At 48.9% G+C, this 16183-nt stretch overlaps 1 long non-coding RNA gene and 1 pseudogene across 2 annotated transcripts in view; one reads left to right on the plus strand and one right to left on the minus strand.

Moving 5' to 3' along the window:
• LOC143764693 (uncharacterized) overlaps positions 1-16183 on the plus strand; it is a 133503-nt pseudogene that overhangs the window by 2370 nt on the left and 114950 nt on the right. The gene's annotated exons all lie outside the window — the stretch shown is intronic.
• Positions 11688-15737, minus strand: LOC143764702 (uncharacterized). The gene is made up of 2 exons (XR_013213253.1): positions 15453-15737; positions 11688-12700 (listed from the first exon to the last, which is right to left on the minus strand). It is a non-coding gene; the product is annotated as an uncharacterized LOC143764702 (long non-coding RNA).

A 16183-nucleotide genomic window follows, 5' to 3' on the forward strand; every position in this document is an offset into this window, starting at 1 on the left:
CTCCATGAGTTCACCTCAAGTGACAGCTCAGAGGGTACTGTGATAACCGCAAACTGTCATCTCCAGTGACCTCACAGGTGGCGGCTTCCATGCCACCCTTAGTGTGTACGGCGGACACGGGGAGGGGTCACGTTTTATGATGTCACTATGGCTTCTGTATGTATTGGAGCAGGGGATCATCTTGGGACCTCGATGTGGATTACGCTGGACCTTGTGGATCTCATTGAACCTGCAGGTGTTTTTTTTTTGGGTAAATGGGTGAAAGAGGGTGTCTGTTTTTATATTTTAATTACATGTTTTTAATCTGTGTTTCTTTAGTTTTACTTACAGTGTTAGTAAACGGGGTGTTTCATAGACACCTCTCTATTACTAACCCTGGGCTTGATGTCAGCTGTGATTTTTGACAAATCACAGTTGTAATTATACTTACAGCCCTGGCAAAAATGAAGAGACCACTGCAAAATGTCCAGTTTGTCTGATTTTTCTCTATAGGTATATTTTTGAGTAAAATGTAAATTGCTCTTTTATTCTATAAACTTCTGACATGCCTCAGAATTTTCAAGCAATAAATTTAGTATTTTTTTCTAACAAAGAAAAATGGTCAAAATAAAAATAACCCAGTGCTTTCAGACCTCAAATGATGCAAAGAAAACAAGTCCATAGTCATTTAGAAACAACAGTACTAATTTTTTAACTCCGGAAGAGTTCAGAAATAGTGATGAGTGAACATGCTTGCCACTACTCGTTACTCGCCCAGGTATCGGTGTACTCGGCGAGCAGCGAGCATTTCCGGTATTATTCGGCGGTAACTGCAGTCTTCACCCAGCAATTTTGGCGGACTTAAGAGACCCAATCACGGTGCAGGGATTGTCTGCCAGGCCATGAAACGCGGCAGCCATCTTTGTTGTGTCGTGCAGTGATTGGCTGGGCCGTACAGCATCATCCCGAGTATAAGAGACCTTGTGCCGCCCTGCTCGCCGCATTCTGTTCCTGTTTCAGCGAGAATAGGGAGAGCTGCTGCCGAGATAGGGTCAGAATCGTGGTTTTAGAGTTAGTGTAGGCCTGCAACTCTTACATCCACAACTCCTCAGAAACCAAAAGTCCTTTGTAGGGCTAATTTGTGGGTCCCGATATTGCAGCGCTAGGCAGGCAGGGCACAGCATATCCACATCAGTGCAAGGCCTGCAGGCACTGTATGTGCGTCCATTGCTCCCACTGCATCCCTCCCAAAGCTCCATAACCGCCTGCTGCTGCTGCAGCTTCTTTACTGTCTATATACCTATTTTTCCTTTTTTTTTCCAAAAATTCCCCCCCCCCTAAAAAAAAAAAAATACAGTCTGTTCTGTCAGACTGAGGCCTGTTGAAAAGTTATAGTTTGTCAGGCATACGTAGCATAGTTGTCTGTGCGACCCTTGTGCTCCCTTTTTTTTGGTGTTTTAAATTCACTGAAAAAGGCCTCATATATCTGCGTCCTCCATGTTTGGTCATTGGAGGCCTGTGTACTTATTTTTTGACTGTGTGATACTCAAATTCTATACGGCGCTATTTCGTATCAAAAAATTCAAAGGCCACAGATTTGCCAGTGTGGTATTTCCGTTAGAGCCGTCATATATCTCTGTGCTCCTAGTTTGGGCATTGGAGACCAGTGTACTTATTTTTTGGCTGTGTGATACTCAAATTCTATACAGCACTATTTTGCATGAATTAACTTAAAAAAATTGAATACAGTCTGTTAGGTCAGGCTGAGGCCTGCCTGGTGTTTGGGTTTGAAAAATCATAGATTTGCAGGCATACTGATCACATATTATTTCGCTACTAATAAAGACATTTGTGTTGAGCATTTGAAATAGTGCAGTAGTCCATTTAAAATGGTTAAGGCAAGGGACAGGGAAGTGGATGTGATGCTGATGGTGCATCCAGAGGATGAGGCCATGGGCAAGGTGAAAGTGCGCAAAACAAAGACCCACATCTTCTCTCTCGGCATTCCTGTCCCAGTTTCTAGGGGACCACAGCACACAACTATTGAAGCCACAGCAGTGTGTAACGGTGGTTGGCTGGATAGCGGAAAAAGCTTCCAGTCACTTAGCCACCACCACCTTGTCTTCCACACAGTCAAGTCTGAGTAGCCGTCAGTGAGGCCAGGATATTCCTCACCCTGATCCTCTTTCCTCCCACCATGCCGAGTGCCCTGAGACAACTGATCCCACATTGGACACTCTGAAGAGCTGTTCAGTTTTCCATTTCAAGATTCAGAAATCTCTCCCAGTCAACTTGAAGTGGGGAAAGATGAGATCGCATGTAGAGCTGCCCAAAGCTTTGACCAGCCCCAGTCACACGAAGGCAATGGTGGGAAAGTGTCACAAGAGGTGGACCATGATGAGACACAATTTCTAGAAAGTCAGGAGGAGGATCAGGGTGCAGATGTGGAAGACGAGGTGGTGGATGACATAGTAACTGACCCAAGCTGGCAGGAGGACATGCGTAGCGAGGACAGCAGCACAAATGGGGAAGGAGGCATATCCCCCAACAGGCAGGAAGAAGCAGTGTGGTGGCCACAGACAGAGGGCATGCATCCGTTCCTTGTAACACCAACATGAGTGAAGTTGCCATCCCACCTGTGAGATCTTCCAGAGTCTGGCTATTTTTTCAAGACTCTGCCGATAACCCTAAACAGGCCATTTGCAGCACCTGCCATGCCTGCTTCAGCAGGGGTAGTAAAACAACCAGCCTGACCACCAGCATGATCAGGCACATGCAAGCAAAGCACCTGACTTTGTGGGCCGAACCCCAGGCTCGAGGACCACTGCCTGCTGGTCACACCACTGCTTCTTCCACTGTTTTGCATAGAAGCCAATCCCAAGTACACCGTGCATGTGAAGATGCCTCTAGCCCTGCACCTGTTGTGGCCCACAGTCAAGCAGCACCATCAGCAAGCCCGTCCACGTCCTTGACCCAGCACAGCGTTCAGTTGTCTATAACCCAGTCTTTGGAACGCAAGCAGAAATACCCAGCCAACGCCCCACAGGCCACAGTCCTCAATTCTAATATTTCTCTTCTGCTTGTGCTAGAAATGCTGCCTTTTAGGCTTGTTGAGACAGAAGCATTCCGCAACCTGATGGGGGCGGTTGTCCCAAGGTACTCGGTCCCCAGTCGCCACTATTTCTACCGGTGTGCCGTACCGGCATTACACCAGCATGTGTCCCACAACATTACCCGTGCCCTCAACAATGCTGTTACCGGGAAAGTCCACCTAACCACGGACACGTGGACAAGTGCTTGTGGGCAGGGACGGTACATCTCAATGACGGCACACTGGGTTAACATAGTGCAAGCCGGGACCCAGTTGGACCTTGAGATGGAACACTTCCTCCCCACGCTGAGGATTGCTGGCCCTATGTCAATCAGGGTTGCCCCCACAGTCTACAGCTCCTGCACCTCCTCCTCCTCCTCTTCATCCTCCATCTATGAAATCAACACATCAGTCAGAAACTGGAAGCACTGCAGCACTGCCTCAGTCAAGCGGCAACAGGCTGTGCTGAAGCTAATCTGCATAGGTGACAAACCGCACAATGCAGAAGAGTTGTGGACAGCGCTGAAAAAGCAGTCAGATGTTTGGATGACACCACTGAACCTACAGCCAGGCATGGTCGTGTGTGACAATGGCCGTAACCTGATGGCTACTCTGAGGCAAGGTGAGCTCATACGCACACCTTGCTTGGCCCATGTGCTTAACCTCTTGGTTCAACGATTTCTGAAAAGCTACCCGGAGCTGCCGGATCTGCTAGTGAAAGTATGCCGTCTGTCTGACCATTTTAGAAAGCCAGCTACAGCTTCAGCCGCCCTTGCCATGCTTCAGCAGCGTTTTCAGATTCCAGCTCACCGACTATTGTATGATGTCCCCATCCCCACGCGCTGGAACTCTACGCTGCATATGTAGGAAAGGATTTGTGAGCAGAAGAGGGCCGTTGTTGACTACCAACATCAACAAGGCCATCGAATTTCAGGTCAGACTCCACACATAAGACCTCAGGAGTGGACATGGATGTAAGACATATGTAACATCCTCCAAAACTTTGAGGACTGCACTAAGATGGTGAGTGGTGATGATGCCATAATTAGCATCACTATCCCGCTTCTCAGCATTCTGAAAAACTATCTGCTCACAATCAGAGAGGATGCATTGCAGGCGGAGCACGAGGACATGGAGCAAGGAAACATACAGGGGGATTACACTCAGCCCAGCCTCATGTCTTCTCAACCTGGATTGTTAGGCAATGAGGAGGAGGAGGAAGAACAGGAGCTACTTTCATGTGCTATAGATGGTACTACAAACACATCTGTATTAGCTTCTGTTCAGTGGGGATGACCTGAGGACAGGGAGGAGGAGGAGGACAGCATCATCAGGTGTCCTGTTGATGAGGACACGGAAGTCTTGCCTGTTAGCAGTCTGGCACGCATGGCTGACTTTATGTTGCACTGTATTTCACGTGACCCTCGGATTATCAAAATTTTGGGTGACACTCATTACTGGTTGGTGACACTTCTAGACCCACGCTTCCAGGAGAACTTTCAATCTCTTCTGCCTGAGGCAGAGAGGTGTACTAAAATTTTGCAGTACCACAGGGCCCTTGTAGCGGAATTACTTAGAAAATTCCCATGTGAGAACGCTGGCAGCAGAAGTCAAGAGTTTGTTGTACAACCAAGGACTCCAAGCAAGAGAGAGACAGAAGTACAATCCAGCTCAGGCAGGGGAACAATGGCCAAGTTCTGGGACAGTTTTCTCAGACATTCCCATCGTGGCGGCACAGAGGCAAGGGGCGCTGTCACAAGAAGTGCAATGTTTGGGAAGATGGTGAGGGAGTACCTTGCAGATCGTACAAACATCCTCCGGGATTCCTATGTGCCTTTGAATTATTGGGTATCCAAGCTGGACACGTGACATGAACTGGCGCTCTACACCTTGGAGGTCCTGGTCTGCCCTGCTGCTAGCGTTCTGTCAGAGAGGGGTTTTAGTGCCGCTGGTGGAATTATAACAGAAAAGCGCATCCGCCTGTCAACTGAAAATGCTGACAGGCTGACTCTTATAAAAATGAACAAGGCCTGGATTGGGAAAGACTTCTGTACACCACCAAGTGAAAACAGCGAAACATAACCTCAAATACATTCTCTCTTTTGGGGAGGCGTATTCTCATGCACCTCTTCACAACCCCACATGGGTATACGCTTACAGATTTGGTCTGTTTGTTCTTATCCTCATCCTCCTCATCCAGAACCAATATATCACCAGGGTGAACGTGGTCTGTACGGTGCATTTTGGCAAAGGATGCTGTGATGGCACTTATTTTTTTTTAAAAAAGGACAACACATTGGGGAACTGGGCATGACATTACATTGGGCCTACTTCTTAACTCGGTCGCCTGCAATCTATCCTGTATCTGCCAGTAGATCACCAGGGTGAACGTGCTCTGTACGGTGCATTTTGGCCAAGGGGGCTGTGATGGCACTCTCTTATTTTTTTTAAAAAGGATCCCACATTGGGGAATTGGGCATGACATTCCATTGGGCCGACTTCTTAACTTGGTCTCCTGCAATCTAAAATGTTCCTGCCACTAGATCACCAGGGTAAACGTGCTCAGTACTGTTATAGGCCGTTGATATTTGGGCTAGGGGCATGCGATGGCAGTAGTGTACTTTAATAAAAGGTAACCCCATTGGGGAATTGTTTGGCAGATCATGCACTGCATTACAAGTCTCAGAGACCCACACCACTACATTGGCCCTAATTCTTAACTGTCTCCTGCAATGTCTCTTCCTTATCTCTGACGACATGACCTGGGTGAACATGCTTTGAATTGTTATAGGCCCGTAAAGTTTGGGCATGGGTGGCTGTGATGGCAATAGTATATTTTTAAAAAAGGTACCCCCCATTGGTGAAACCAGATCCTTGATGGCAAACACTTCACATTTGTGTACCTTAAAGAGCTCACTGGAAAAGCTCCTTTTTGTGTTGCCTGGTTGCGCAAATTGGACACAATACACTTCATATAAATTTGATAATGCAATGATGTTAGTTTGGCTCAGTAGTTCATTACAAATATTTCTTTGTCCACTATATTAGTTTCTCTCCTTGAGAGCCATAACTTTGGCTGCCTCAAATGTACAAATGGCGAATATACAAATGGCGATTTGTAAACAAGATTTAAATACTGTATACCGAATGCATTCAGACAATCACATAGCTGCATTTCTTGTAAAACATTTACAGATGTGACAGACAATGCTCATAGTGACACAATCTTGATAAATGTTTGTTTTCTCACTTCAGAAACAGTTCGAAGCCTCTATATGTTTGCGGTTTGTCATTGTAAAACATTAAGGTTTACTGAAACTCTGCCTGTGGTGGTTTGGTCTAAATCCTTGTGGCTTTTATATTCTAGTGGTTTATGGCCACTCGTCTGATGACTCCATGATATCTCAGTTTAACCCTGTTTTCTATTTTCTGTAAAAGTACTTTAGTTAGAATTTTGAAAATCTAGGTAATCCTCAGGTATATAGTTGTTAGTAATTTCCAGTTAGTCATATATTTTTATGTTACAGACATTTCGGTATAACAACCTTTTTTTGGGACTACCCCATATTCACGCTCCTGGGGCCTTTTAGGCCTGTACTAGGTTTACATGTGATACTCAATCTTTTTGTCTGTATTGTTGCTGGGGAAGAACTTTTATGACTCTGCTATTGCTGGGAAGAGTGTGGATTCTGCATGACAGCGCTGCTGTATTTGTCCAGCAAAGAAGGAAAGAAAATCGGAGCGTTTCTGTTCTACTTGCGGACAAAATGTATGCAAGGAACATTCAGCCGAAAAAATAATATGTGAGAATTTTCGGGGGAATATGTAAAGTTACAAATAAATATTCCTGCACCAAGTTTGCTACAACCAAAAAATGTTTTCATAAAAAAATTGCATATAAAATGCCTATATTTGGCATGCCCATTTACTTACTTTTTTGTTGTTTTATGCACATAATTATGTTTTGAAATATACACATCTTAGGCTGTGTTCCCAGTAGCGCTGGGGATCGCCAGAAGGGGATCCGTAATGGATCTGACCTCCTGGTAACTCCAGGATTCCGCCAGCCTTAGCTGGGGTCACCAGGAGGTCAGATCCATTACGGATCCCCTCCTGGCGGACCCCAGCGCTAGTTGGAATGCATCCTTACCTTGCAATTGTAAAATAAATTTTGAAAAGTATTTTTGACATTTCCCAGTGAATGCATTTGTAGTGGTTGAAAGCAATGTTAAAGTTGAAAAACGCTTCAAAAACGCTGCGTCTGAACTAAGCCTAAAGGCCCCGTCTCACATAGCGAGATCGCTAGCGAGATCGCTGCTGAGTCACAAGTTTTGTGACGCAACAGCGACCTCAGTAGCGATCTCAATATGTGTGACACGTACCAGCGATCAGGCCCCTGCTGTGAGATCGCTGGTCGTGTCGGAATGGCCTGGACCTTTTTTTGGTCGTTGAGGTCCCGCTGACATCGCTGAATCGGTGTGTGTGACACCGATCCAGCGATGTCTTCACTGGTAACCAGGGTAAACATCGGGTTACTAAGCGCAGGGCCGCGCTTAGTAACCTGATGTTTACCCTGGTTACCAGCGTAAATGTAAAAAAAACCAAACAGTACATACTCGCCTTTCGGTGTCCGTCAGGTCCCTTACCGTCTGCTTCCTGCTCTGACTGAATGCCGCCGTACAGTGAGAGCACAGCACAGCAGTGACGTCACCGCTGCGCTCTGCTCTCACTGTACGGCGGCACTGTCAGAGCAGGAAGCAGACGGCAAGGGACCTGACGGACATCAGATGGTGAGTATGTACTGTTTGTTTTTTTGGTAACCAGGGTAAACATCGGGTTACTAAGCGCGGCCCTGCGCTTAGTAACCCGATGTTTACCCTGGTTACCCGGGTGCTGCAGGGGGACTCCGGCATCGTTGAAGACAGTTTCAACGATGCCGAAGTCGTTCCCCTGATCGTTGGTCGCTGGAGAGAGCTGTCTGTGTGACAGCTCCCCAGCGACCACACAACGACTTACCAACGATCACGGCCAGGTCATATCGCTGGTCGTGATCGTTGGTAAATCGCTATGTGAGACGGGGCCTTAAGAGGGAGAGGAAATTTTCGGTCTGGGGTTAAATATTTGGCCTTACAGGCAAGTGATTAACCTACAAAGGATGTACCTTGACATATTTCGCAGCAAAACCTGTTTTGGTTTCGTTTTAATGTGTTTTTTGTGGCACCGGGAAAAATGGCATGAATCTCGGAAAAAAATGATTAAGGCCGGTTTCACACTTGCGTTGGTAGCAGCTGCGGAGGGCTGCGGACTTCCTCCTTGAAGCCCTGCCCTCCGCTGCTAGCTCCGCCTATTTCTGCATGCGGCCGGTATACAGCCTGTGTACCTATATTTAACATTAGGTACGCAGGTCGTGCCGCAGTATGCAGATGTTGCCGCATGCGTCGTTTTGACGATGCGGAGACCAGCATAGGACGCAGCTTGTAGCAATTTTTCTTCTCTGCATCGTCAAAACGACGCATGCGGAAGCATCCGCATACTGCGGCACGACCTGCGTACCTAATGTTAAATATAGGTATACAGGCTGCATGCCGGCCGCATGCAGAAATAGGCGGAGCTAGCGGCGGAGCTTCACGGAGGAAGTCCGCAGCTGCTACCAACGCAAGTGTGAAACCGGCCTAAGGCTGTGAACTAGGAGTCAGGAATGCTTCTAGGGCTTATCCCCATGATGTTCCTGTGTCTTTTGAGCAGTGTTTCTATCATTTTCAGATGTTTTTTGAAATTAAAAGGACCCCCGGGGGGATCGCAGTAAAAATACTTTGGTCTCACGTAGGCTTATATTGGGTTCGCTGTTCTGGCCGAGTACCTGAGAATTCCAATTTGCCCGACCCGAGCAACGAGCACCCGAGCATTTTAGTGCTCGCCCATCACTATTCAGAAATTAATATTTTGTGTAATAACCATAATTTTTAATCACAGTTACATGCATCTTGGCATGCTTTCCAGCAGTGTTTCAAATGTAAGCAGTTCTTCTTTGTTTGATGGCTTGTGACTATCCATCATCCTCTTGATTACATTCCAAGTTTTCCAATTGGGTTCAGGTCTGGAGAATGGGCTCCCCATGACAGGGTTTTGATGTGGTGGGTTCTTAATTTTGGCCAGAGCTGTATATATTACCCCAATTGCCACTGCACAAAAGCAATCAGGATGCTCCATTTCTCGTGCAGCTGAGGACTAGTCTTATTAGTGTTGGTAGGGGCCAATATCCATGGACCTTCACAGCTATTTAACATCAGCCCTTAGCGGTCTGTTTTGCCTTAGCTGGTTATTAAAAATGGAGGGGGCCCAATTAATTTTTTGGGTGAGTCCACCCATTTTTTAATAACCAGCTAAGAAAAAGCAGAGAGCTGTTCACTGATTAATAGGCTGAAAAGGTAAATGTTTATTGGGCCCTTCCCAGCATAATGAGACCATCTCACAGCCAATGTGGTCTCGAACTTTCGTGCTGTAAAATGGGGGTAGTAAGCGGTAAAGGTGAAAAATGGAACAACAGAGAATAAAAAGTAATAATAATAATAATCTTGAAAAAAGAGACATAGGTCCAAATGTAGGAGGTGTAGTAGGTGGAGGAGCTTGAGGCGAATGTGGCGATGAAGGTGGAAGAGGTAGGGGATGAGGTATCCAAGTTTTTTTTTTTTTAGGGACAGCACTTAGAAGAACATAATATAAAATAAAAAAGAACAATGTAGATACAGTAGTCGGATGTCCTAGTGGAGGAGGAGGTGGTGTAGGTGGACTAGCAGGAGGTGGACATTGCAGTGTAGGTGGAAGAGGCAGGTCTGATGGTATCCAACATTATTTTTGTGGATTTTATTTCTCTTCCTTTTTGGTAAGGCCCCAAAATAAAACAAATGGCAAATAAAATATAACAATGTCTGGGTGCAGATGGTACATTTGTCTGGTTTGCCAGAGGTACAGACAAGTCCTGTGGACTCCACTCCTGGTTTCTTTTAATGAATGCGAGAGTGGCCACGTTGGCTTTGGACAGGTGGATGCGCCTATGTGTGATATACACATGTTCCAACATTACACTTGCCACGGGGCATGCCGGCACTTCCAAGTCAAAAAGTACAAGCCTAGGCCATGTGTCCAGTTTGGAAACCAAGAAGTTAAATGGGCAGACCCAACTTAGTACATGCAGACGTGTGGACATAGACATGTACTCTTCCACCATGTTGTTATAACGCTGGCACCTGGTTGTATAGACCGTATCAGATGGTGGTGCTGGATGATGTGTCATGCTGATGAATTTTTTTCACATTTTAGCCATGTTAACGCTCCCTTCTGAGGTGGTGCCCCAGCTGCGTTGGCGACTTCCTCCTCCTCTGCCTTGTGTTTCTTCTGTCAGGTGGGAATGCCGTCAGTAGTGCCCCTACCAGCATGTGCTTGTATTCACACATTTTGCCATCCCGCTCCAGTGACGGAAGTAATAATGGTACTTTGTCTTTGCAGCAGAGATGCAGCAGGGTGGCCACCCAGTAATCAGTAGGCGTATGATCTGGGCAACTCTGCGGTCGTTGGGCAGGCACAGCAGACTGTATTGGCTCATTCCGCCCTCTCTCTGTTGGAGTCCCTCAAGGCTCTGTCCTGGGGACCCTAATTTTTTCCATCTATACCCTTGGCCTAGGATAACTCATAAAGTCCCATGGCTTCCAGTATCACCTGTATGCTGATGACACTCAGATCTACCTCTCTGGCCCAGATGTCACCTCTCCGCTGTCCAGAATCCCGAAGTGTCTGTCAGCCATATCCTCCTTCACCTCTCGCTTCCTAAAACTCAATGTAGACAATGCCAATCTCCCCTACCTGATCTATCTATTATGGTAAGCAGAATCACGTACTCTCCCACACCTGAAATCCGCTACCTCACGGTAACTCTCGACTCTGCCCTGTCCATCAAACCGCTCGTCCAAACTCTTGCCACCTCCTGTCGCCTCCAACTCAAACATATTGCCAGAATCCGTCCCTTCCTCTGCCCTCAATCTACTAAAATGCTTGAGCATGCCCTTATCTCTCACCTCGACTACTGCAACATCCTCCTCTGCGGCCTCCCCGCTAACTCTCTTGCACCACTCCAGTCTGTCCTTAACTCTGTTGCCCGGCTAATCCACCTCTCTACTCCCGTTTCTCCCCTCTGCAAATTTCTCCACTGACTCCCAATTCCACAACGAATCCAGTTCAAACTACTAACACTGATCTTCAAAGCCATCCACAACCTGTCCCCTCCTTATATCTCTGAACTAATCTCCCAATATCTTCCCTCACGTAATCTTCGATCCTCCCAAGACCTCCTACTCTCCTCCACACTTATTCATTCCTCACACAACCGCCTCCAAGATTTCTCCCCAATATCCCCATCCTCTCGAATTCCACGCCTCAACACGTCCAATTATCCACCACCCTTGGATCCTTCAGACGGAACCTGAAAACCCACCTCTTCAGGAAAGCCTACAGCCTGCAATAACCATTCTGCCGCCTCACCACCACCCGAGCTGCTGCACCCCCGACCTTTTGTCTCTTCCCCATAGAATGTAAATCCGCAAGGAAATGAAATTTCAACTCATAGCTGTCAAACAAGTTTATTACAAGTCAAATAGTTAGAAATAAAAAAAAAGAGAAATATATAAGTATGCATACATACAAATCAATAATAAAGAGTTTTAGAAATTAAAACAATGAATTAAACATTAAAGACAGATTAATTACAAAAAAGAAAAACACATTTTGTACCAAAGTCCCCTGTGCTTTAGCTGCAAAAATTGTATTGTGGTGCTTAAAGGCAACCTGTCACCCCCAAAATTGAGGGCGAGCTAAGCCCACCAGCATCAGGGGCTTATCTCCAGCATTCTGTAATGCATTCTGTAATGCGGTAGATAAGCCCCCGATGTATCCTTAAAAATTAGAAAAAGAGGTTATATTATACTCACCCAGGGACAGTCCCAGTCCTGTACGATGGGCATCGCGGGCCGGTCTGGCGCCTCCTATCTTCATCGGATGATGTCCTCTTCGTGTCTTCACGCTGCGGCTCCAGCACAAAGTACTGCAGTGTGCAGGCCCCAGGCCTCTCTGACCTTTCCCGGCGCCTGCGCACCGCAGTGTGAAGACAAGAAGAGGAAGTCATCCTATCAAGATGGGAGGCCCAGGACCGGACCGCGACTTGGATCAGACCGCCCGCGTGAGTATAATATAACCTCTTTTTCTCATCTTTTAGCATACATTGGAGGCTTAGCTACAGCATTACAGAATGCTGTAGATAAGCCCCTGATGCGAGCGAGCGCGGGGAGACAGAGCGAGCGCGGGGAGACAGAGCGAGCGCGGGGAGACAGAGCGAGCGCGGGGAGACAGAGCGAGCGCAAATCGAGAAAAAGGGTTTTTTTTTTTGTTTTTTTTAAAGTAATTATACTCATCTATCTGACATTATCAGATGCACACGGTGTCATCCCTTTGGGTCCTCACATGGATTGTGGGGGCACCGCCATTCCACTTGGTGAAAAGAAGTCCAGTGATGTAATGACATCTGCAGGGAGGTCACTGCTCTGGGGGGGGGGGGCACAGGATGGGGAAAAGTCAGAATACCTAGAATAAAACAGAAAAAAAAATAATGCAGAAAACTGGATACAAGTAGTGGCTGACACCAGTGGCCACCGGGCTAATACTGAGTAGCACAGCGTGCGAGGGGAGAATAAAGCCAGGGATCTGGAGACATTGTTGTAAAGCTGTTTCGCTCCCAGAGGTCATAGGTCAGTCATCAATCTGACAGCATGTGTCCCCAATAATATTAATATTAACAGGACCGACTCCTCACCATCAGGCAGAGATTCTCATGCCAAGTAATATCAATCCCTCAGATCTCCATCATCATTCATCCCCTCCCGTTCGCCCCCACACACGTAGCACTATACTTCCCTGCACCCCCCACCGCAAGTGACATCACACACTGACCTGCACAGCACGTGACATCAGCTCCCCACACCACATAGACCCATGCGAGTAACATCAGCCCCATTCTGCAGGTAGACCCCCCTGCACGCAGATCCCCGCAGATCCCCCACGCAGGCAACATGACCCCCTTCCTAACAGAGACTCCAGCACACAGCCTCTCTTCCCCAGAGACCTGCAGCCCCCCTTCACAACAGACACCCAGCCCCGCTAGCAAGAAACATGACCCCCTTCCCACTGAGACCCCAGCATGCAGTCACCCTTCCCCAGGCAGGCCCCTCCAGCATGCAGTCCCATGCAAACAACATCTCCCCCTTCTCCCCAGGCGGACCCCCCGTCCAGCATGCACATGCAGCCCCATGCAAGCAACACCACCCGATTCTCCCCAGGCAGCCCCATGCAAGCATCACCACCCCATTCTCCCCATGCAGCCCCATGCAAGCATCACCACCCCATTCTCCCCATGCAGCCCCATGCAAGCATCACCACCCCATTCTTCCCATGCAGCCCCATGCAAGCATCACCACCCCATTCTCCCCAGGCAGCCCCATGCAAGCACCACCACCCCATTCTCCCCAGGCAGCCCCATGCAAGCATCACCACCCCATTCTCCCCATGCAAGCATCACCACCCCATTCTCCCCATGCAAGCATCACCACCCCATTCTCCCCATGCAAGCATCACCACCCCATTCTCCCCATGCAAGCATCACCACCCCATTCTCCCCATGCAAGCATCACCACCCCATTCTCCCCATGCAAGCATCACCACCCCATTCTCCCCATGCAAGCATCACCACCCCATTCTCCCCATGCAAGCATCACCACCCCATTCTCCCCATGCAAGCATCACCACCCCATTCTCCCCATGCAAGCATCACCACCCCATTCTCCCCATGCAAGCATCACCACCCCATTCTCCCCATGCAAGCATCACCACCCCATTCTCCCCATGCAAGCATCACCACCCCATTCTCCCCATGCAAGCATCACCACCCCATTCTCCCCATGCAAGCATCACCACCCCATTCTCCCCATGCAAGCATCACCACCCCATTCTCCCCATGCAAGCATCACCACCCCATTCTCCCCATGCAAGCATCACCACCCCATTCTCCCCATGCAAGCATCACCACCCCATTCTCCCCATGCAAGCATCACCACCCCATTCTCCCCATGCAAGCATCACCACCCCATTCTCCCCATGCAAGCATCACCACCCCATTCTCCCCATGCAAGCATCACCACCCCATTCTCCCCAGGCAGCCCCATGCAAGCACCACCACCCCATTCTCCCCAGGCAGCCCCATGCAAGCACCACCACCCCATTCTCCCCAGGCAGACCCATGCAAGCAACATCCCCCATTCTCCCCAGGCAGCCCCATGCAAGCACCCCCCCCCCCATTCTCCCCAGGCAGCCCCATGCAAGCACCACCCCCCCATTCTCCCCAGGCAGCTCCATGCAAGCACCACCACCCCATTCTTCCCATGCAAGCATCACCACCCCATTCTCCCCATGCAAGCATCACCACCCCATTCTCCCCATGCAGCCCCATGCAAGCATCACCACCCCATTCTCCCCATGCAAGCAACACCACCCCATTCTCCCCAGGCAGCCCCATGCAAGCAACATCCCCCATTCTCCCCAGGCAGCCCCATGCAAGCAACACCACCCCATTCTCCCCAGGCAGCCCCATGCAAGCAACATCCCCCCATTCTCCCCAGGCAGCCCCATGCAAGCAACATCCCCCCATTCTCCCCAGGCAGCCCCATGCAAGCATCACCCCCCCATTCTCCCCAGGCAGCCCCATGCAAGCATCACCCCCCCATTCTCCCCAGGCAGCCCCATGCAAGCATCACCACCCCATTCTCCCCAGCAGCCCCATGCAAGCATCACCACCCCATTCTCCCCAGCAGCCCCATGCAAGCATCACCACCCCATTCTCCCCAGCAGCCCCATGCAAGCAACACCACCCCATTCTCCCCAGGCAGCCCCATGCAAGCAACATCCCCCATTCTCCCCAGGCAGCCCCATGCAAGCATCACCCCCCCCATTCTCCCCAGGCAGCCCCATGCAAGCATCACCCCCCCATTCTCCCCAGGCAGCCCCATGCAAGCATCACCCCCCCATTCTCCCCAGCAGCCCCATGCAAGCAACACCACCCCATTCTCCCCAGGCAGCCCCATGCAAGCAACATCCCCCATTCTCCCCAGGCAGCCCCATGCAAGCATCACCCCCCCCCCATTCTCCCCAGGCAGCCCCATGCAAGCATCACCCCCCCCCCCCATTCTCCCCAGGCAGCCCCATGCAAGCATCACCCCCCCATTCTCCCCAGGCAGCCCCATGCAAGCAACATCACCACATTCTCTCCAGGCAGACTCCCACTTACCTGATCTATGACTTTGGAGAATGAGCCCCATAATACCCCAAATCTTGCACAAAAATCCTCGAAATCCAGCCATGACATCCACAGCCTCCTCCTGTCTGCTCTGCTCTATGGAGGAAGAGGCAAATCCTGCACAAACCACTCCAAAACCAAATCCTGCACGAAATCCCGCCATGACATCCACAGCTTCCTCGTGTCTGCTCTGTCTGTTCTATGGAGGAAGAGGCACCGCCCCTTCCGGTCACATGGGCAGAGGTCCTTTAGCCGACTTGGATTTAGCCTCTACCGTGGAGGTATGTGGAAGTTCTCCATTACTGAGCGAGTGGGACATTAACCCCTTCAGCACTTAGACTCTTCAGGTTTTTTTTTTGCCACTTTATAAGAATCATAACGTTTTTGCTCTGTTTCCTGTAATATATATGTACGACCCAACTATGGAAGACAGGAAGTGAGGAAACTGTTCGCATAGTACAGGGCCCCTTGCTTGGCCCCACACAGTGTAATGCCTTCATTATGTACAATATGCAGTATGTATGATGCCCCATACAGTATAACGTTCCAACAGTACCACCATCCACCCATCAACAGCATAATTTTCCCACAATATTATGTTCCCACAGTACAGTCATCCCCAACACACAGTATAGTGTTGCCACAATACCGCCACACCCCCACAAACAGTATAATGTTCCCACATTACCGCCATCCCCCAAACAGTGTATTTTCACTGTACC

Source organism: Ranitomeya variabilis, chromosome 4, assembly GCF_051348905.1.
Source record: "Ranitomeya variabilis isolate aRanVar5 chromosome 4, aRanVar5.hap1, whole genome shotgun sequence".
Classification (NCBI taxonomy): domain Eukaryota; kingdom Metazoa; phylum Chordata; class Amphibia; order Anura; family Dendrobatidae; genus Ranitomeya; species Ranitomeya variabilis.